General features: G+C 40.9%; 1 protein-coding gene and 1 long non-coding RNA gene across 6 annotated transcripts in view; both read right to left on the reverse strand.

Moving 5' to 3' along the window:
- Positions 1-12,006, reverse strand: part of LOC111252767 (uncharacterized) — a 50,804-nt gene extending 38,798 nt beyond the window's left edge. Inside the window, exon 1 of one of the 4 annotated variants that reach the window (XM_022811171.2) lies at positions 10,321-12,006. The gene's annotated coding sequence lies outside the window, so the exon portion shown is untranslated. The remainder of the gene's footprint in view (positions 1-10,320) is intronic. The other 3 variants (XM_086992148.1, XM_022811167.2, XM_022811165.2) reach the window with 3 other exon arrangements.
- Positions 12,007-14,359: 2,353 nt separating this feature from the next.
- Positions 14,360-19,122, reverse strand: LOC111252989 (uncharacterized). 2 transcript variants are annotated; one of them, XR_002674436.2, is made up of 3 exons: positions 18,717-19,122; positions 15,015-15,116; positions 14,360-14,659 (listed from the first exon to the last, which is right to left on the reverse strand). It is a non-coding gene; the product is annotated as an uncharacterized LOC111252989 (long non-coding RNA). The 2 variants fall into 2 exon arrangements; XR_002674435.2 differs by having other exon boundaries at positions 14,360-14,802.
- Between the last annotated feature and the right edge of the window lie 4,431 nt (positions 19,123-23,553).

A 23,553-nucleotide genomic window follows, 5' to 3' on the forward strand; every position in this document is an offset into this window, starting at 1 on the left:
ATTTCACAAATTTTACACATGCTTTAGTTTGTCATGTTACTCATTTAAAGCGGAACAACGGAATAGATGGGACGCAGCACTAGCTATTTAGTACTAGGTAAAACTTAATGACACGAGTACAGGTTTTGTGTATCGCACTCTAGCGTCTGCCACCATCCGGATATGGGGGTCTGAAGCGGGACCCATAAAGGGGTCGGCATCGCGAAAGCATACTTGGCTCTCGAATGCTCCAAATCCTTCTCCGAAAATAGACCAAAGGATATTGTCTACTAAGAATAGCACCGGTAGGTCGAAGAGCCATTGGCGAAGAAATTCAAGAATCTAGGAGATTTCATGTCACCACAAATGTTCTTCTAGACTATGTTGTCGTGAACAGAGAGCAGTTATCAGCTCTAAGGTTCTTGTCGGGATACCTTTGACGAGAACCACAGAACATCTTCAATGGAAACGCTACGACTCATTCCAGGGAGCGCAGAAACAATGGGACGCGTTTGTTAAAAGGCAAATAACATTTCTGTTATCACGATGTTTAAAATGGGACAACATTGCTTCACAAGCCACAAGAACGATTCTAAATAAAATACGGGTTTTCCGGTGAATTTAATGTCAGCACAGAATTTAGGTGACCCTTGCACTTGATACGACCAAGCGCGCTATCAGAATGAAAGGGCCTTTGCTTTCGTTTGTTTACTTTGTACGAATACTGTTTTAAGAAAAAGCACTGCGATCGCTAGAAGAGTTACTTCTTTTTTTCCGACATTTCATAATATTTTATATGAACGCGTACCATAATTTTCTCGGTTTTGCTAACAAACTCGAAAGATTAGAGACCGGCGGAAATACATCGTTTTATCACTATATCCTTTGTAGCCACGAGCCGTTGTGGATCATGAGCATTTTCCTGCTTAATTATGATTGCTCGATTTAAAAGCTATTCAGCCTCCCACCATCCGTGCACAAACGTCGACGCTGGTTTATACAAAGTCGCCATTCATCATCATATGATATACAGATATGATGATAGCAGTGATTATGACGATTTCCTACTTGTGCCGATAATGATTTCTATGGATACCCAAGGAACTTGTGACCGCATCCATTCGTGGCTGGCTCATCAGTTTGTGTTCTTAGCGGCTACTAGCGAGAGCTATCTTTGCCTCTGCTTGTGCTCAGTCCCGCATTTCTCCAGCGAATATCGTACATTTGTCGTCCAGTGAGGACGACGGAGATGAGCGAGAGTCGCAATAACCGTGTCGATGGTGCACATTGGCATCCCTGTACCCCATGGCGAGTCCCCCACCCCACCCCGTGCTGATGCTGATGATGGGTATGATTCTGAGAATTGTTCGACTGCAGCATCAGAAGCCGAAAACCCGGGAGAGGTGGAGAAAGAAGACGAAGAGGCAGGCCGGCCGGTGGGCCGGCCGGCCGGCCGGCCGGCGATCCGTCCGTTTGACCGATCCAGCTACCAATCGACCGATGAGTTCGTAGTGATATCGGAGTATTGTCAATAACAAACATCGTCGTGATCATCAGTTCAAGCAGCAGCGACTGCCTGATGAAACACGCTGACGAGACCGACGGAGTGGAGCCATTCACGTCATTGTAGCGACTTGCTGCTGCTGCTGCTGCTGTTATTCTAAACGCTGGATCCGGCACTCCGCAACTACCATAGTAGTATCTATGCTGGCATCGGCGTTGGTGACCTGTTAGCGATGCCGCTACTGTCCCAGCCACAACAACCACCCCACGGCTGACAGACAGGCATCAATCGGTCCCTCATCGCTGCGGCCAACAAAGACAACCTAGCGGTCAGGTCAGGTAAATACCGACTATGATGTGATGAATGTTATGAACGCCATATATCAGTACCTGACACTCACCCTGCCATTTCAATACTACTCTCTGTGGCGCGAGGGAAACGTGTGGAGAGTTAGCGAGGAGTTATGAGATGAGTAATATCTAGAAAAAAGCAATTACGACGATAGCGATAATGCTGATGATGGACTATTCTAAATAACAAATGGTTCCTGGTTTCACTTTCTAGTCTACACCTATTTAGAATCAGAACGAAATTATTGGCATTGCCGGCGGACGTCACAGTTTGCTCACGTAACAACAATGATAAAAGTAGAACCCGGTATAAAACTAGCTTGAGCAAACTGACATGTACCTCAAAGCATATTAAGATATAACAATCAAATTCATGAACGTATGTAGTTCCTCTTCAGTTATTTATGCAAAAGTTCAATTTTTTTTTTTTTTTTTTTTTTTAATATAAAGGAAGCTGATGCAAAGACGATGTCGTTGACTCGGATAATTGTTTTCATTTCAATTGCCCAAAGCACACTAAAGTCGATACGGTCTTACATTTACAGATTAGTCAATGGCGTCTTCAAATTATCAGTGTATGCTTTGGCTTTTTCCGACTTCGGCAAAGCTTTTATGAAGAATCGTACGTGCTTCCTTCTATCGGCTCTGCAGTTTGCAGAGCCATCTAGAACTGATCTATTCAAATTGGCTAAGCTCGATCACTTTATGCTCTTAGTACACTAATACCTCCTTCTTGAATGCTATCAATATATTAACAAAAAGCTTGTATTTCGGTGTATAGGCAAATGTTTCCTTGTCTTGCACGACCCATAAAATCCTCCTAAGCAGCAGCAGCAGCAGCGGCAGTTCCATGATAACTTCACTTTCTCAACTTACGACATGACAAGTTGTATTGTTCGACTTTCCAGCATGCACCTAGTGATTAAATAGAGCAGCAGGACGGCAGATGTACTGAGTGGCAATGACGCATCAAGGCGGAGCGGAAACAACTTTGACAACCATCCATCTTTGCTTTTACAAGACCCACTGTTTTATCATCATTATCGACATAATCAATATAGTCATCTTCGTTTTCATGGAATAATACCAATATTACGATTCAATAACGGATATACGAAATAGGAGTCTCGGACCATTTGTTTTATTTAGTCAATACGACAGTTGTCGCCAAAAAGACGCTTGATCAGCGTATGCGTTTCCAGTACCCTGTACGAGAGTTTAGAACAGACAACGATTTATATTGTGCTTCGGTGCTGATATCGATATTCCACGGAAGTCGATAGCTTTCGAACTCCGACTGATTCAAATCATAGCAAAAAAAAGTAACGCATTGTTTTTATATACGGAATAAATTATTTGACGGTCCATGGCTCTGTGGACTATAAAGCTAAACGAAGACATAGAGGTTGAAAACAAACGCTTGAGAAAAGTAACTGTTGATCTTCTTAGTTGAGTGCGACGTTTAGCTACATCTTTATGAAATCTTTTGAATATCAAAATGAGTAATAATTGTGCTAATCATTAGTCAATCGGAGACAACCGGACAGCTCGAAACCGACTGGATATTGAATTTGCCCCCATCGAACGTTCTTCTATTAGTATACTCCAAATTGATCTATATCCTTCTTCACTCGTTGTACCAGTCGAGTAGACAAACGTCTTTCAACCTAAAATCAGATAGTCCCAACTACGGTGTACATGAAGCAAGCGTAGCATGGCTTGATTATGATTGGCATATTGAATTATATATAAGTTTCCGCTATAATATACAGGAACTGGTAGGGAACGGCGTCTTGGCATCGATTTGAATAGGAAGAGCTCATTGAGATCTTTTAACAGTAGGGATTGTTGGGTTGGCTCGCAAAAATGTCTAAAAGAACTAGGTCTGTGTACGATATTCCGCAGTTCTGTCCGATAGAGATCGTTACTACGGTAGCAGAGAGCATGGAACTCGAACGGCCAAATGCTAGCTGACACAAGAGTTGGGATTATCGGATGGTATAAGCTGCATGCACGTGCTGCATGAAAAGGCTGACTTTCGATCCTATAACAATAGGTAGACCGAAACACCGCCACTCAAACGGCCTACAGACCATGACATACAAAACTGTTATACATAAGCATACGGCATACGTCTTTGTACAAGCAGAGTGATTGCATGGTATGAACTTTGAAAAGGACAATGTACTGGTCCTTCCTCACGTGTAAATAATTTTCGTTTAAACAAATGTTGAAAGATTTTGTGGCAGCAGAACTAGATAAAGTTGACTGAACAAACATGGGCTTCTAACAAGACGATGCCATTTGTCACGGCGCATTCAGCACGTGTGTGTTCCTGAGGGAGAGCTTTAAGTGTGGTGAGGAATGCCTTGTAGGGCATTCGTAATACGTCCGCTCTGTTCATGAGACATAAATATGGCAATGAGTTTTTTTCTAAGATTTTTTAAAAAGCAAGGTCTATAGAAGGCTGTATCCGGTACAAATAAAAATGCAAAACCTGGCAGATTGACTTAACAAAAATATTCGAAACTGCGTATTGCTTTCTAGGCTCGTAAAGCTTCTCCTAAAGCTCTTCTAAACTATGGTTATGGACATTGCTGTTCGTAGTTGAATTTAGATATTGTGCATTTATGGGCTATATATCATAGCTTGAAGCTAATATATTAAGAATAGATAACCCTGTGTCGTTTCTTCTTTGTAAAGTCGAGCTTGACGGGGTTGAACCATCCTGCGCTAGGTAGGCACTCAAATGTTTTTAACAGACCGAGCTACCGCCGTGGCACCTGTTGCATACCACTGCTAACCAAAGCGTTTACATATGTTATTCCGACCAAACACCCGATCCCCTACTGTTTTTTAATTATTTTTTTCTGTAGAATACATCAGAGAATAGACAATCGATTTGGCTATCGTTTGCCAGCCAACATGTACCACAGCTTACAGCCGGTTCCTCAAAAGCGTTCAAAATTTCTATTTACTTTCGTATATACTTTTTTCATATTGCTGTGCGCGTAACGCGCTGATGATCCTACGCAAAATGCAGCAAACCCGTGTAAGTGGGTAATATCAGAGCTTCACATTATTTTCCAGCGGATCGGCTATGACGGTGTCCAAATGAAGCAGGTTCTGCGGTTATCAGCTTGATAGAAAAACGTATACCAGTCGTGGAACAAGTGGCGGCCAAACAAACTGGCCTGGAGAAGGTGTGAAAGAGGCTTCATACAGAAAGAAAAAAAGATTAAGCAAGTAGTAGAAATGGGGCCCCTTCGGGAGCGGCTAGATCCTAAAACCACAACCAATTGATTCGCGAACGTCGGTTGACATAATACCGCTGTGCCTATGAATATTGAGAAATGATAGTAAAAACCATTTCGTACACAGAACAAATCAAAATGGGGGTGGTTCTTCACATTAACGGAGGGTCAAAAAAGGCATTCGTGATGACTGGAAGCAGGTAAATTCGATTTTGCCCGCCGTTACCAGCGGTCGCTCAAAGGGAATTCTTGAACATGCACGCTTGCCGGCTTCACGTTGACGAAAAGATAAGCATCCCATTTATTAAAAGTAATATAGCAGTCGCAGATATCTCGTGTGGTCAACCATTGTAATTGCTGGTCTAAAGGCCTATCGAAATTGAAACATTTCGCTATATACACAATTAGTTTTTAATCGAATTCGCCCACAACTACCAGTTCGAAGCACGTACGCTATGTTTACTTTTAAACAACTCCTTATCGGTAATATAGTATAATAAAGTAAAATTAATTCTGTCAGATAATAGTTGGCTTCCGCATATGATTTAACAAAAACTCTAACCCAACAACAAAGCTATCTTTCAAACAAATTTGACTTTCTGGGCAGTTGCATTGCTCATCTGTAAATGCCTTGTCGGAACATCATAGAGACGTGCATGAGCGTCTAAGCATCACAACGATGCATACTTTACGTTAAACTGGCAGTTTGAATCCCCTTCTTTACTTTGTCTTTCCGTATTGATTTCCGTTTTTGAGGAGTTTTTATTGTTTATAAAACAAAAATGTCATCGAGCAAATCAGCTCCAGATAAAAAAAAATCACCACTTCATCTATTATCTGGGGGCACAGAATGCGCATCGACGTCTCGTACTGAATAGCTCGTATATAATTACTATGCGTTTTTACTTTTCCTATAGACCGCAATCGTCCAACACGTTTTAGGTCATCAGAATAACTTATGCCAACGTGGATGTGAGCATAGATATAGACATATTCGTTATACATATACGCAGAGTGGGGCATTTGAATTTGGACGGACTTAGACAGGCTGCTTGTTGTATTAAGCATGCGTTTATTCGCTATTATTGGTATCCGAGGAAAGCCAGTTCCTGTAAGAACTAGTGCAAGAGAGTTCCGTAACGAAAAACAGCGCGCGCTTTTCGAATTTGAGCGAAGAACAGCTATGATCCAACGTGTTCACGCGGTCAGCGGAGCCCTCCGCCGAAATTATAAATTAATTTTTGGCCCGAATTCGACGGCCTAAGTCACTGCTGCAGTCGAAAAATTCGAGAAAGATTCATCGGCAACAAGTCGGAAAATCTTCAATAGCGTACACATTTAAAGGGCACAGGAATTTACCCAAGTTAGCCTTTTTGAGACTTTCTGCGCCCTTTCATACTATCTTATGAGAAAATAATCGCGAGAGCTCAACCCTTTTTTAGTTAATAGAGTTAATTATTAATATTAGCAACAGCAGAGTATTGACGAAGTTAGCTTCATCTATATCATACAAGTCTCTAAAAAATGCGTAATTTTATTCCTTAGTTGTACCTTTCTGCACTTTCGCACCCTTACGCAGACCAATAATATTCAGGAATGCAGAAGAACGCAATTTGTATAGTATAACGATTCTTCCTGGTACTACTATATATGTATAATAAAATGCAAGATATTTACTTTTCAACGAACTTTACTTAAAAGTGAAGCAGTGGTTAAGCTAATGGCTGTAGCCAATTATGAATTTGTCTTGGCTTACACCCACCAGCGCGACGTCATCATTGAAATATGATTGCGTTGAAGATTCGATTTTCCGGCTCGTCACAAATGAATAGATATCGCCTTTGCTTCAAATGACGTTTCGTACAACAATTTTGGGCAAGCAATCATACTTAATAATGATAATATAAGTAACTACATGTGACGAACTAAAGGAAGGGGACATAATTCATATAATTCATCCGGGGCATTAATGATAATAATTAGAAACGTTAGTTCGTTAACGTATACTTTGTATGCGCGAAAGTCACGTAGAAATGATTCCAGCCGTTTTCTCAGCCATTATGCTTTAAAATGACAATAAAACTTCAAAGCTAAAGGGCAAATAGCCCCTTGCTCAGTCCAATTATTCCACTGTCTTCTTGATATTAATATTCTTAAAAAGTCCTATTGACATTAGTGCTTTCCTATGCAAAGTGGACCGCGAAAAATTAGCTAGTCGTGCCTCGTGTAAGAATGCCGCTATTAATTTGCACATAAAATTTCTAGTAGTCATCCCTTAGATGAACGATCTATTGAGAAAAAGCTGTATGGCATTAGATGGACATAGTCACGGCTATCCGATCGTAGCGCAACGTCATCAGTGCTAGCGTCAGTCGACGGTGAAAATTGAAGTCATTATAGGGTACCCTCTATTCTTGTCGATTAACTATCTGGAAAACGCTAGTTCTCACCGTAGAGTGCTTAGGTAGACAGAACCGATGTCGCCTTGTAGCTGACGAACTATGTCAATATTCATTTTGTAAATGTGCTGGGGACTAGCCAGTTAGCAAGGATAATATATTTTCTTCTGGGTACGCAGCTTTTCTAAGACACCGATAATATCAGCACAGTAGTATCATTATTCAGTATTTGTTGATAAAAGGGTTTTTGAAGTAAACTTGACACTGTTTTGACACTGATATGAGGAGCTGTAGCCATAGTCAGCCTGAAGCCAAATAGTCACTGTTAGCTGGGGTAACCTGGATATCGATGGCCCTCTACGGGTAAAGGATTGACGGATTTTTTCTCGACTATGTCCTTCGATTGTTTCCGTTCTTATATAAATCGTTGTTTCTTTGCCTCGACCGGCTCATGCTTATATATTTATTACGTTTAGTTCTTGCCCTTCTCTGCTGTCCTTGAGCTTGCCTTATTGCGCTATCATTATGACCGTCTCCTTTCAAAAAGTAATCGCATCTATACTATTAGCGTTAATTTGTACATGAAATTTTGAGACTTTTCATTTTAACGGGTAGTTCACCTAGAAGTAAACACGCACGAAGGTACAGTCGACAGTAGCAGAGATAGATAACTGCTTGCGATACGACGTTGAATAGCAACCTCGCAAGAGCTGTAATAGCACTCATCATCTGAAACTCTAGTGAAGACAATTCTGATATGGAAGTTCATCAACGTTCTCTTCGTACTTCGATTTATCGTCCGATATCCCCAAATCCAACTTGCTCTTTCTACAAAATATCTCCTATGCCGTTTCCACACCTACGGGGAAAAATCCTAGACTTTAGTTAGTCACAGGGTCTGGTACTTCCTACTGATTTGCTGTCTCCGTCTCTATATAAAGAGGCCAAGTGGAGGTGCAGGTAAGTGCGACATCACTGATGTCCGATTGTTTTGACGCAGTGAATGCGTTAAGTGTTGTGAGACAATTGATAAATAACAATTAGAGGCCTTGTCGTCTGCGAATATAGGCAGGCATTCATACATGTTGAGTTTTCAGTCAGCCATTAAGTAAAAGGCCTTGATGCGGCCTACACTTTAATATGTCCTCTAGTGCATTAAGTCTATTTTTCCCTAGAAATATTACGACAACCAACTTAAAAATAGACGTGGACGTATTTCACGTAGACATGTAGAAAGGTTTAAAACCTCCCCAAATGCACTTTGGATACCTTGTGCATTTTAAGCAAAATTATCTGTGTGTGTTTACGGAAAATTTATGAATAACGTTTCGTGTGTCTAGTGCCATGTGTGTTTTTTATTTTTCTGAAAATGCCAGAAAATCTTTAGAACTAGCCATTGCAACAGCAAAAAATACTCAATATGCTGTACAGACATCATGGGCTTACGAATATTTCGAAACGTGGTAAACGGTACCTAATATTTCTATTAGGGATGTATTCTGCATGTTATGCCATGCTTGTCCATCTGTCTGCCTTCGTCTACGCGAATAATAGGTTCTATACCTTACAGAATATGTAAGCGGTAGTTCAATGTAGTTCAAATGGCAGGTAAACTAACATATTACCTATAGCATAAATCCTCCTGAGTGCCCAGTTTAGGATTTTTTTTACGGCAGCGATATCCAACGAAACGTGCACAACTCACCCTAGCTCATGCGTTAAGTAACCTTGAGGGCTCAATTATATCACCCAGCGTGACAAGTTAATTGCGGTTATTTTGTGGATTTACTGCACAGGTTGTAGCTAGACTTGGTAGCCCCTAACAATTTGCCTGACTTTTGCTCCCTCTTAGAATGTAAACGGTAAAAACGCGCTTACACCGGCTCGTTTTTATGGTTATTAGTGTTTTCTGAGAAATAGAGCATTGGTAATCATTCGACAAATATACCTGTGTTACTTATGGCATATACTTTAACCATTGTAATGAAATGATTGCCATGTTTAGTGTTCAGTTCCAATTTGAATATCTACTTAATAGAATAACAACACAGTGAAAAAAAAAAAAAAAAAAAAAAAAAAAAACAGTGAAACTTCTGACGGAATCACTTTTTCGGGTTTCGAATAAGCAAGTTTCGAGTCTGCGATGAATCATCATAGATAATAGGTGTACGAACATCCGGTGAATTGGTACCGAACTCAAAGACCTCATCTAAATACGACAGAAAACGCACTTATTTGATGGTATCATTTTTCTGCCTTTGCTATAGTTATACAACCGCAAACGGGGTGACTCTACACTGGCTATATTTTTTAGGCTGTTAGATCATTCCCTTGGCGGCTGATCACGCTTACAGTGCCGTGATTTTTCCCACTCGTGTTTTCTGTGCCATAGCTGCTAATGGGCTCGCCGATATAGTTTTTTTTTTTTGTACTAAGGGTTTACCTGTAGCGTTTGCTCCGTCGATATGTTGATATTACCTTTGAATTTATGGAAAGTGTCAAGCTGTATAAATTTATGTAGCAAAACAGGATACAAATTGTATTTTATTACAGACCCCATTGTTTGCCAATATGGATCCACTCGATAGTAATCTTGTTTCTATAATCTAGGCTTTGGATAGCTGCGAAAGGGAAAATATATTGGTTTTGACAAGCGATACAAATTACATGAGCAAAATAAATAGCTGGGGGGCTTATCTTCTAATGTACCAAATGCTAAGAATCGTCCTGATTTTGTTATGTGTTCGGTTAAACGGAAACAAATGTATGTAAGAATTTTATGAGTCCGAATTAGGAAGTTTCGCAGTACCTACTCAATTACCTATTCAACTTACCGATTCGCATCTGCGAACGCAATTTATGCTGGAATTCCTAGCCGATTCAAATAGGCAGATCACCACACTCGTCAAGTTGACGACCCATGACCCCCCTCCCTAGACGGTTCTTTCATCTTTCTCCTTTTTTGTTTTGCTGCGGTTTCCTTGCTTTCCCTCTGTCAGCTATCTTCCACAAAGAATAAAGTTTAATACGTTCCGCTGACAGAACGCTTCCTTAGATAAATTTATCCATTCAACTTTATGCAATTGACAATTTTATCAACTCTAAATACTGTCACACTTAATCCAACGAGGCTTTGAGAGCGTTTTTACCACGTGTATATAACATCATAAACACAGGCGGGTTCTCGTTGACGTTTGCCCAAATAGTGGCTTTTGGCTAATGGTAAAGTTGCTACACTACACAGACGCACGATCGACGGCACTGGAAACTTCATTTAAGCTCTTTCCTTTTTAACTTTTGCTGAACTATTTCGTTTTATCTCTGTATACCAGTGAAGTTTTCCAAAAACATCAACTTGTCAGGTGTTCTAAGATGCGCGAAAGGTTCTTCCTTGGGGCTAAATTATTTCACGCATTTACATGCAATTACTTTGCAATTCAACAACGTACCACCGCGAAGTGAAAATTTTGCCGTAAAAATGCAAATGACGACTGTGCGGAAAGGCCAGAAAACTTCACCGTGAAACAGCAGAACGGGACAAGTTGGCCTGTTCAAAAGACAGTTGCACACCACGATAGACGTCATCGACGTCGACGACCAATGGCAGAAGATTTGTTGACTGTCGTCACTTTCTCGTTTGATGTTTCTAGAGCTTCGGCAGTTTCTGTAGAGCTGCCGTCCCGTTTCTGAGTCTCTGGCGTAGCCGAAGACGACAACTACAGCTGCCCGATTTTCCAGCAGATGCTACTTTCTAGACTCCTGCCACATATTTACGCCGCTACACCGCACTCCATAATATCCTCCAACAGCTGTACCACATAGGCAACTAATTACCACTGCTGGTGATGGTTTGACTTTTCGTCAGGCTGTTGTTGATGTGTTTTGATTCCGCCAGTTCTTGTTCCTTCTTCGTCGTTCTTTTTTTTTGCTGCGTTCCACTCGGCGCCGTCAACAGCACCACGACGACGACAATGCGTCTACTGCCAATACTATAGCAGCGGCGCCACCGCTGCGGCTGCTCTGTTATGTTCGCTCGTCGCGGTTGATCATGTAGCGCCGCTGCCAGTCGCCGCTCCCTGTTCACTGCCACTTCACTACGATCTATTATCGTATTCACTGGTACTGTGGCGCTGGTGGCGCTACGGATGCTGTCGCTGCTGCTGTTACCGCTGCAGCCGCTTTTGCGGCCTGTCTGCTTATCCGGCCATAGAACAGAATAGCTCTCACAACGCACGCTCAGCTACGAGACGGCGAAGCTGCATGCACATAGGCTTGTGTGTCTATCGGGGTATGAACGTACGGTGCGGCGTTTGACTAGGCCGATACCAGCACAGCTGCTGGTGCTCTGCTGCTGCTGTGACTAGCTAGCTTCGCAGAGTTCGGCGAGATGGCCGTACCGTCAGTTACATACTGTTAGATTGGAACTCCCTTTCTCTTTTCTGCGAAAGCGAAGAGATATAATTAATTATAAATTGGTTAGTTTTCAAGCTGTCTGAGAATTACAATTGTGAGGTCGGCGAGTTTTGAAATACTGGTTCATGATTGGGGTGTTATCACGGTATTATAAACCTTGTACGGTAAGGTAACCCAGTAGAAAGGGAGTGCCTGTTACGTGGGCCTGTTCCCTCTCTGTACGTTCAGCGACAGTTTTTATAGTAAAAACTCCTTCTCCTGTTCTGCGATTGTAATGCGTCTTCCATGCTAGCTTGTTATTTATGTTGACCGCTTATTGCGGCAGGTAATATTGGCCCAGCGCGATCTTTCCCTTTCCATTCTGTCTCGTTGCCAACAGTAGTTCTGGTGTTAAGATGAAAATAGAGTTCATGAATGTGGGTGAGACAGCCCGAGCCGATCGGATGTAAACTTTCGCAGATGTTTGTGAGCAAGAGCCACCCGTTACCGCCATACAACTTCTAACAGGTTTATGGTCTACCGGCCACAGGCCTCTCGCCACCACGCGCCGCTCACGAGCCATGAGCGCCATCTGGCGGACGCGGGCGGCACAAGTCGCAAGTACAACGGAACGAAGACGGCGCTCACGCGTTCAAGCGCACCAAAGACACAAAGCCACCGACGGAACAGTTGTTGTATAGAACTTATCCACGGACAAGACATACAATCAACATCTATAAAGGAGCACATTATTATATAGAACTGGCTTTTCCTCTTATCGCCAGTTGTTTAGGTACAATATCGCCTCAAAGACCAGAGAGACGAGATTTCATAACAGAGTCGTGTTCGATGCGAATGAACGTACATTGGGTATTGTAAGCATCTAGATTCTTCCCGATCCACTGGGTACCAGAAAGTTATAGCGATGGATTTTTGTCGGTCACTTTGTCATTCCCCATCCAGATGACGCTGTTGCTGTCGCCACTGCTGCTGGTACTTGCATGATCTCGAAACTCGGTGGTAGGCCGGTTTAATGGGCACCATTCAGTTGGGGCTGCTGTAGCCGCTCACCTGGCCGCGACGCGTGGCTCTTCGAAATCGTTTTTGCTGCGCTTCTAGGGCGCCTATAGGAAGACTGTCTCCTCGCATAGATTAAGCCACTTTACTAATTAACAAATTAAGGAAGATTACGATAGAATGGAGAAACTAGGAAGGTCATAGAAAAGCCAATATGAACGACAGCTGAAGTCTGATTATTAACGTATTACTTAATTAACAAATGTACCAACACATGTCCTGTTCGTCGCGAAGAGCATCACGCTAAGATCATCATCCTATGAAAGTTTACCTGCTCACAATTTTTTTTAGTTAAATCAATAGGTAAATATAGGGTTCCTTTATAGGTCCGTGCGATTTTTACGTCGTCTAAAACACTCGACGAGTGATATGATACACATAAACAGTAAAGTATACACAGTACGTCTAAAAAGTGTTTTTACTACTTAATGAATGACAATTTTCTGATTCTTTGCTCTTCTCAGGGCGCAATAGATTAGAGATATTGAGTAGTATTAGGCTTGTAGACAACCTTTAGAAAAACCAAGAACATCGACGAGCTTTATCAACCAGGAAATAGTACTGGGAAGTCATAATCAGGCGTCTCGAACCAATGTAATCCAATCAAGTCATATATATGACGTCAGAGGACTAAGATGTTACAAATGGAAAAGTTTAATTTCAGCAACGGTACATTCGATAAGTGAAGATGACGCGGACCATATTTAGAAATATTTCGGGAAAAATCGTTTAGCGAACTTTATATTAAGTCGCACAATTGATAGATGCGGCTACACTTACTGGCCGGCTTGTAAATCCACATGTTATACAGGAGTACCATGCAAATTTAGCAGGATCTAAGTGAAGCGTTGCATTTTAAGAAAAGGGTTAATTGGACCATTCTTTTTTGACAGTACAGTGATTGGTATAAATTACTTGAATTTATAGCAGGAATCTATTTTACCGTGCATTCGGAAAGCCTTTGATGGTGATAACAAATTTTGTTCACAATTGGACGGGCCACCTGTACACTATCACCGTGATGCAAGAGCACCTCTCGATCGGAATCTTCAAAACAGAAGGGTTGGACGAAGGGGTCCCATAAAATATTCTGCCCGCTTTCGAATCCGACGCTAATAGACTTTTAGCGTAGAAAAGGATACCGTAATTCTGCGCCAGAAAGCCGATGACATTGGAGCGTTTAGATATTGTAATTAAACAAGAAATATTTGTCAAAGTTTGCGAATCAATAACATGTATTGACCATTATGATAATAATTTTGGATATGTGCGCTAGAAAGAAGTACATACGTTTTTTGAAAATCGAATATTAATTATATGTAAATAAAAGCAAGAATCATGATCGTTTAAACTAGGTATACATTTTTGGACCCCTGTACATATATACAGATAGCGAGCAGGGCAGATAATTTCGGACAAGGCTCAGGACCTTTTTTCTGACATCTGTTTGACCGGTTATCGCTATGGGAAATAGCTGTGTCTTGAGAAGTAGATCTACTCTCCTTTTTTGGTCTATCGACAACTCCATTTTTGGTTTCCTTCATATCACGAATACATATGTTGCAGCCATGATCACGACCGCACATAAGGTCGCCGGAACAATTCCTTCACCAGTTGACCGCATGTCAATACGTACTTCCATCGAGATCTTTGAGTAAAAAAGTTTCCTTTCTTTATATCATCAGCGTCTTATTAGTGTCCGGCCTGCAATACCAGTGTTGCCATTTGGTACCTATCTATTAGCTTTTGGTTAGCCTGAGCGTATTTGGCTGTTCTTCCACCCCTTTTCCGCTTTCGTTCGAAGTCTTCGGAGAAACTCGTGCAAGCCTAGCTCCCATCGTCCTTAGCTCCAGTCAGAAAGAGTTGATACTCGTCAACAAAGGCACTAGTCTTTTGATAGTGTTAGGATAGAGTCGGTTGAAAAACCCAAGTACTTTTACGAGTCTTCTGTTTTAGGCCAGAAATATCTTTAGTTCCTCGTTGTGGCCTACTATATCCGACAAAAACAGCTCAGAAATTGTTTCACCCGATGATTATATTGAGCTAACGATAAACTCACCTGGTACAATCCAGTGCCTAATGCTTGAATTCTTGCTTCACGGGAACCGTCAGGGATGTCGTGATTAGCCCCAAATGAGTGGGTTTTGTAGGTCGGGTTGACCTGGATCGGACGGCGGAAGAGAAAAATTAATTATGACGAAAAACAGATAAGTTTTTGTAAATAATTGTCTTGAAACAGAATCTGGGACTTCTGAACAGTAATTTAAATTTTAATTTACTGGATTGACGTAATACTTAATCATGGACAAGCGATCCCTAACATACACACAGTTATCTGGAACGATCTATGGTAGATGTAAAAACCTAAAAAAGTCCTGACTAAGCTGGATCTCTTTATCAGTTCACAGTAAATAGTCAAACACATTATTTTGAAGAAAAAATCGAGAATAAAAAAGGACTAGCGGATTTTGGTGGAACCAAGTCTAACTATCATGGGAGGAGTTCCAAGCTGAACAAGCGTTGTCCTGGGGACGTTCGGCTACAAGCAAATCGCATTAGTCGAACCCCCTTAAATAAGCATTGAAAGAAAATAAAAAATTATGTATATATATATATATATGTATTGTGGTCATTGAAAATGTACTGATGGTTCTTCCAGCTGCATACGTTAGGTAATATGAGTCACCTCGTATCGGCGTTGGTGTCATTTGAAGAGCTGAGATCTAACTGTAGCAGATGTTCCAAAATGTTTGGAATTATTTTTCTTGAAACTTACAATAGAGCGCCTCGATCAGAGCGAAATTTCTACGAAAATTCGTTATATGCTACACTTTTTTTTTGCACTAAAAGAGTAAATGCTGCCTCGACTTATAAGAGAAAAAGTGTTGTCTATGATCAAAGTACGCTACAGGAACAAAGTGGCCCAAAGATTTTTTTGCCGGGTATTTTGTTGTGAAAAATGCTTTTCGTAGTGATAGACCCATTACGGGCGAAATTGATGATACTATCGCGCAGATTGAACAACACCGACACGTGAGTAGCCATGACATCGCGAGGAAGCCAAACCTTCACTATCAAACAGCTTTAAGCCATTTAAAGAAAGTTAGCTGTTAAAAAATTATTGATGTTTAAGTGCTACAAGAATTGAAGGAATCTATTTGATCGCGTTTCCGCGCCGAAACTCCACAGAAATATAACGAAATCGAGCCATTTCTGAGCGGTTGATTATGGGTCATGAAAAGTGGGTCACGTACAACAATAACGTACGAAAACCATAACGCTAGGCGAGAAAACACTCCCTGTAGCAACGCCCGAACTGACATCAAGACAGAAGGAAATGTTATGCGTTTAGTGGAAATGGAGGGGAATCGCGCATTATAGGCTGCTGCCACCGGGTAAAACGATTCATTCGGGCCTCTACTAGTAACGACTACTATAATTACAACAGGCCATTCAAGAAAATGACCGGAACAAGTGAGAAAAATGAAACTTCATTTTCTTCCGTTACAATGTAGCATTACATACATCTCTATTTAACCAGCAAAAATTGAGAAAACTCGACTAAGAAAGTCTAATGCATCCGCTCCGTAGCCCGGCTATTGCACCATCAGACGTTTATTGGTGTTAATTTGGCTTCAATTTTTCGTTACTATTTTTTGTACAGAGACCCCCAGAAATTCGACGGCAATAGAATGGTGGTGTTACAAGAAAAACGGCAGAAAACCATCGATTGAACTGAGGCATAATGAGTTGATTGATATTTTATCAAAATATGGAAAGAATGGCTCCAAAAGCCGTTCAGACTTTTTCTGACGACCCCATACACAATAGTTCAGCCGCCGTCTCAAAAAAATTCTTGCAGACCCGGCAATCAAACTGATCAGCTGCAGCTGCTATTCGGCAATAAATAGCCGTATTTGATTTCTTTTTTGATTTGAGCACGCGACGAAGGACGTAGAAAGGCTTTGCCTACCGGGGAGTATTGGATAAGCAAGTTCTAAAGAGCATTCGACTTCTATTCTATAATTGTTGGAGCTGCCTTAGTACAGTGGTGCCCGCACGTATCGAAATCTAGGAGACACTGTGGGGCTTATGGGCAAAGTGACGGTGCCGAAGAAGAATAGCTTCAAGAGTGTTTTCTTTCCAAGCAGCCATGGTAGTCCTCCAGCAAATCAATGTGAAATAATCTTAAAGATAGACTAGAGAAGCTCGGGTGGTGGAATTTGGAACTTAGCTCAGCTATCCGCACTCCGATTAGCACCGTACTAGCTGACAAAATCCTATCGTATTTTGGCAATCTGCACTATCTTACTTCATAGCGAGTTAATGAATGAGGACAACAGTTAATTAATTCGGTAACTTAGTTTGACAGTACTCCTTGAATACGTCCTTTCACACATCCAGATATGATCATCGGCCGATGTTATATGCAGACAGGACGTGCGCATTTTTCAAACACGCGACAACTACCATGACTTGCTATAATAGTTTTCATAAACGTTAGAGTCGTATCGTTAAGACGCGCATTTGGTTCAGTACGAGGAGTGGAACAGCAGGGCGAGTAAGGGTAACTATGAGTCGAGATGTCTACGTTCAGTCTTTTTTCGTGTTTATCTTGTTGTGTATTTATGCTTTTGTTTGCGTGGATGTTGTGTGCGGCGGCATCAACGAGAAATGCCAATGTATTTTCTATATAAGTATAAACGAAACAAATGTATCTCTGTTGGTAGTAGTTCTTTTTGTGAGGCCTCAATTAGAGTATAAGCAACAATGCAGCCGGCTTCCTTACGACAACAGGGATGGATTAAATCGACTCTACTATTCTTATGAATGGCTCAAAAGACGTGACTAAACAGCGAGATATCTAAACACTATTTTCATTGAAATTAGGAAAAAACTGCACGTATTCTCGCCGTTTGTGTAGTATTGTTCAAGGAATACTTATGATCTCGGCTGGTTTCCAATGCTGTCAAAAAGTTTACATCTAATATGTCTCATCTGCGCTAAATTATAAATGAGTGATGCCTTCTCGCATGCAGACATTTCAAAATATCAGGGACGATAAAAACACTTACAGTTCATGTATAACGTTTATGTATATATAAAACGTATAACTTTTGACAATAGTGAATTGAATTAACGCATGGATCGTTGCGTTTTCATTTCATAGATCTCCTAGCGCAATGGTCAACGACCAATGCGAATCAATCAGTACTAACGATCCTGAATCATTGAGCTGCAGCTGCAAAGGGGCATTGACCTGTTTGTTATTTATCAAACCCGATTCCGATTCGATTTCTCAGAAGTAGTCTACTATCGATCTAAATTTCAAGTTCCATGATTCATTGCTGAACTCTTCGAACGTACTATTATACGAACAATAAAACAGTTCCAAAAATTAGAGAAATTTCTTTTTAACTCGTCGTCTCTTTCGGAATAGATTTTCCTAACTAGGCGTAACAAAAATACGCAGAAGTACACTGTGACTATACTTTTTTTTCCATATAATATGCAGAAACAGTATGAGAGTTTGAAAAGGCTGTCATTTGATTTTACGGCGTTTAAAATTCATCAAGTAGAATCAGCGAAAATTACTATACTATATATATATAGAATAGCGTCAAACTCATTATACTGATGTCTGGCCACTTTAGTTGGCCAGATATCAGCATAATGGCTAATCATAGGTTGTTAGTGATGCATTTTCTCGCCTACGTACTCCATACAAGTTTCAAAGTGAACTAGTATCTAGTACATCTACCTTCGCTTTGTGGCAGCCATTGTATACGCACAGGGTCACCGACTTCAACTCGGCATTTGGCCGACATGTGAGCGACGTTTGCCATTCGAGTTAGCTATCCATGCAAGCAGTACAATTACCAATGCAAACATGATTTTCAGTGCAAATTTGCTTATGGCTGATTTGGGGAAGACGCGATAACCAGGTGCTAGTTCGATTTAAGGTGCGCGGGCGCTAACTTCCCTGCGGAGTAAACACTTCTTCGTTGGCCTTTGGCTTCTCCGTCGCGTATTCGTTCCGAATCATAGTGAACGAGTACTTTCTGATGATTACGATCTCGCCCCTGAACCCATTTGTCCACTTTCCGGACCCAGGAAGGGAACAGCGGTGTTCATAAGCGAGGATGGATGTCTGAAACGAAATAAAGTCGATGTCAACGAGACAGGAAGCACTTGCCTGTTCCACCCTCGACGACAAAATTGGCACCTCCGTGTTTATGCTGTCTGCGGGAAGTGCGCTTCAATACATCCAAACAGAATGTAGCAATTTCAAAAAAAAATCAAGTTCGAAAATCGTAGATTCGAGTGAATTCCAAAGGCATAGCAACCGTGATCGCGGCGTTAGCGACAATTCGTTGGCCGTCACTAACTCCTGTTAATCGATTTCAAATTTCGCGCGCCAAGCCGTAGTGATCTCCATTGGATACGTGTAAGATAGGAACGGGAAAAATCAAGGAGGTTAGTTAAAATGGCTTTTTCTACCATTTTAGTAAAAAATTAAGAAGCAGATGAAACCTTCGTTTGTACAGTACGTCGAAGGTAGTACAGTTGAGAATACGTATTCGCAGGCTAAAGATCAAAAGTGAAGCTATCGCGTATTTTTGTGAAGCGTTTCACGAAATCTGCAGTATTAAAAAATCCTAAATGACGATAAAGAGTAATGCTAGTAAAGGTCCTCTGCAATGCTAATCGAAGCGATCGCAAGCGGCGAACCGTTGTGCCTTTTATCAAAACTTCAGGACTTACCACGTAGAGGGAACAAATGTGCTGCGATGTTCTTTGTCCGAGGTGTACCCTATGAGGGCCACAAGTGCGTGTAGTATAAACTTAAAAGTTTAGTTTCGATGAAACGGAAAAGACCTTTGCTACACGTGTTGCCGGTTTACAATAAATTAAATAGAAGCATCGCAATTGAATGTGAATTGTGACAGCTGTTTAGACACATTATAGTTATTTCAAGAATCAAATAAAGACGACACGCTTTTGATTTACTAATCTGTCCCCCCGCGCCCAATGTGAATTAGTATAGCTATAATGCTCGAAATTTGCGATCCACTGCTCCGGTAACTAGCGATAAGTGGCGACGGAAGAGAACGTAGCTGCCCCTAGCATTGCAATCGCAGCCGAAAAGTGGGCCTCCGGCGGCAGCTATATCTATTGTGAGACTGTAATAGATTGTGTTGCTATTAGTTTGTAATCTTACGTAATTCGATCTATGGATAATAGAAAAAAAGTCGATACCGATATCGAGTATATCTATCGATAATAAGATAAAAAGTAGGGCTTTATATTTAAAAGTGTATCTACGATATACCGATTTGCGGTCCCATTCCTCAGGTTCCTACCTTGACAGTCAAGAAACTTCCATCATTTTCTTGTGACTTATTGACACTTCATATATGTGATTTTCGACAAAAGGCATAATGGCCTGTACCCGTGCCTCATATTCGCGCTTAAGGCATCACAGATATTAATTATATTTTACGCGGGCTCGCAGAGGTTCGAACCCAAGCAAGAGTTATAATAGTAATGTGTTTTGTTGTTCGTACTTGTCTTAATTCTGGTAGATTGTAGAGTCCAATCCTGTTTAGGTTGCAAACCCATATAAACTAGAATGCTCTTTGGTGTAAAGCTATTGCCTATCGTCGGAGCTGGGCGTCGTTTAAATTAGAAGGCGCCACTTTACTTAATCATGATTCGATTTATAGTTGGGTTTAAGTCGATTTGTCCTGTTCGTTACTGGCCACATTACTTGTTGTTAAAAACTGGCCACATTACTTGTTGTTAAAAACTGGCCACATTATCTTTTTTCTGCCGATGAAGGCCATAGAAACCGAGCTTCGGTAGGAAGTTCCTCAGTTGACAGATGAGCCGGACAGTGAAAAGTCGGTTGCAGTGCTCAGCTAGCTACGTACTGAGGTACTGTGAACGCGTAGTAAGTACAAATGTCTGCTAGAAGACCGTATTCAGCTGAACACACAAGGCAAGGTACAAAAACATTGTCAGGTACTGCAGAAATATAGATATCGTTGTCGCAACAAATAGATTAGGGAGATGCATCGAGTCCAGCCCAAGAAATATTAGGAGAATATCTCGTACCATTAAAATAGGTGGACAATTAATTGCAATAAATAAACTGAAGATAAACTGAAGGCCCAAGGCAAAATTAGTTGCACTGGCGGTGGTGAGCACTTTTCTGAGAAAAAATACGCGATACGCCACTCACTTTTTTCATGTCCTGGTCTCCATCACAACACACCAACATCCTATCACCCACAACTTTTCTCCAATTTTCTTGAGAAGGTACCTTTATTCCGCTTATTGAAGATCTCTTTGCCCCGAGCGCTTCATTATAACCGCCTAATAAACAACTATAAGTTTAGTTATCGGTGAACGACAGGCAACACTTAAATCAGTACTTGTTTGACAACACTTATCGAAAATTACTCGTTGAATGATATGAGAAAAGGAAGTCTTGCGAAGTAGAGCACAAACGCAAACTAGCCGAGAAGGGTCGTCTCTGTCTGCGGCCACGTTAGGACGTTAAGGGGTCTTACACACCAGAGAGTTCTGTCGATTCTGTAAGCCCAGTATACTATGTATACCTTGTCAATTGTCAGATTAAGCCAGTTGGACAATAGAATATGTGCTACTAAAACGTAACAAAGTTCACCTTGGTAAGCTAAAAGCCCTACGCTGGCTAACAGTTCCAAATGAGGCAGCACTCACCGCTTTTCAAACGTTAACCACGCACATGGGCGTCTGACACCTTGAGAATTAGCTTGAACAGTCGCTGCGTTGACTCAAGTATCGTACGATACAACCTTTACTCAGGAGAATGCTACCGTGACAAACTGTTAGTGCACGTCAGAATGTGGACAGGGATCGAACGACCATCGCGGCTCAAACTATGTAGCTTGCGAAGAGCGTATTACATCCCCAATAGCCACCCACGTTTATCTGTAAATTTTCAAATGCTTACGCATTTAGTATCCGTTTCGTGCATATATTGTTTACTAGACATACATACAGGACGCTAACCAATAATATTTTCTTATTTATCGATAAAACGATCTTCTGCAAAATGTTAATAAATGGTAAAATAGCAAACAGACAGTTTCTTGAAATAGTTCTATAATAGCTTGCTTACGCTAATTTATATGTCTGGTTCCATGTTGCCTCAAACCTGATTTGCCGATTCCTCAAAAAGACTTGCTGAATACCAGCCAGTGAAATATATAATTGAAGTATTGGATATGCATATTTTCGCCATGGTGAGACAAATGTGTTAAGAACACTGTTTTCGGAAAGTTTCTCTAGCTTTTTTGCGTAAATCCTACTCATCTATTATGTCATCTATGATATTACAGAAACTATAAATTACACATTGTTATAGCCTTAATACCATAGACCATCATACTTAACGCATATTCAGACGTCGACACTATGAACGTCAATAGGTAATACGTAGCTAGGTAAGGCTTTAGCGATATCTTAAAGAATTTCTCCATTGAAATTTATTTTTTGGAAAGTTTCATGGGTGATTTCCGGTGTATATAAAACCAGGTGTAGGTTACAATAGTAAAAATATTATTTACTAAAGTTAACAAATTGGTCAATCCAATATAATAATAATAAATAATATAATTGAACTATATTGATATGGAAAAAGAGCTTCTACGAGAATGAATCTTACTTTAGCCGTTTAAATTTGACCGCTGAAAGTAAACCGTTTTGCCTCTGTCTGACTCAACGACAACTAAAAGACAGAGCTTTATTTATAGGTATTCTCAAAATAGAGACACCGATCAGTTTCCGAAGAGAGAGAGACAGCTACCATCCACGGAACTGGAATCTGAGTCCTAAAGTGCTGGAACTTCTCTAGTGTTTGTGTCAGATTCGTGGAATCGCACAATCAGGCAGTTGTTCTTTTTTGCTTGGCTTTTTCGTTTCGGGTACCTTTTGCTTAATACACTAGCAATAAATGTTCAAAGCTTTCTTCCTCCTGTGTTTTATTGCGAGTTCTGTGGAGGGAAGCACCAGGTACACTTGAGAATCGGTTACTTCTCTTTGAAAGATAAATGAACAAAGCGACTCTATAACCTTCCCGACATCTTTCTTAATAAACCATGTTTTTGCCTTTTAGTCTACCGGTCCGTCCACCCCTCACGTTATGGTCTTTCGGTGTATCGCCTACGTTCTCGTACGCGACTCACTTTTTACATGCCCTAGTCGTCAGCACCAATCGATATGTCAAAATCCCAAATGACCAACATCCTATTACCCAAAACTTCTCTCCAATTTTTTTTGAAAAAGTCCCGTTATTCCGCTTATTGAAGAGCTCTGTTATCAAGTATTTCTTTCATAGATTCATTCAGTCCATTCCTACCCCAAGCCCTTCATTATAACAACCAGTCTCCACTTTGAATGGCTAACCTAGTTTTAATTAACCATTAACCCGTTCTACTCTTTATTTTTCTCGTAATAGTGTTATCGATGCTTATTATTTAGTTTATTATTTATTTCTTTTTACTATACTTGGTTATACCTTTCCCCTTTAAACCCCTGCAGCTTGATTG

This window comes from Varroa destructor, unplaced genomic scaffold, assembly GCF_002443255.2.
Source record: "Varroa destructor unplaced genomic scaffold, Vdes_3.0 BEIS01000006.1, whole genome shotgun sequence".
Lineage (NCBI taxonomy): Eukaryota > Metazoa > Arthropoda > Arachnida > Mesostigmata > Varroidae > Varroa > Varroa destructor.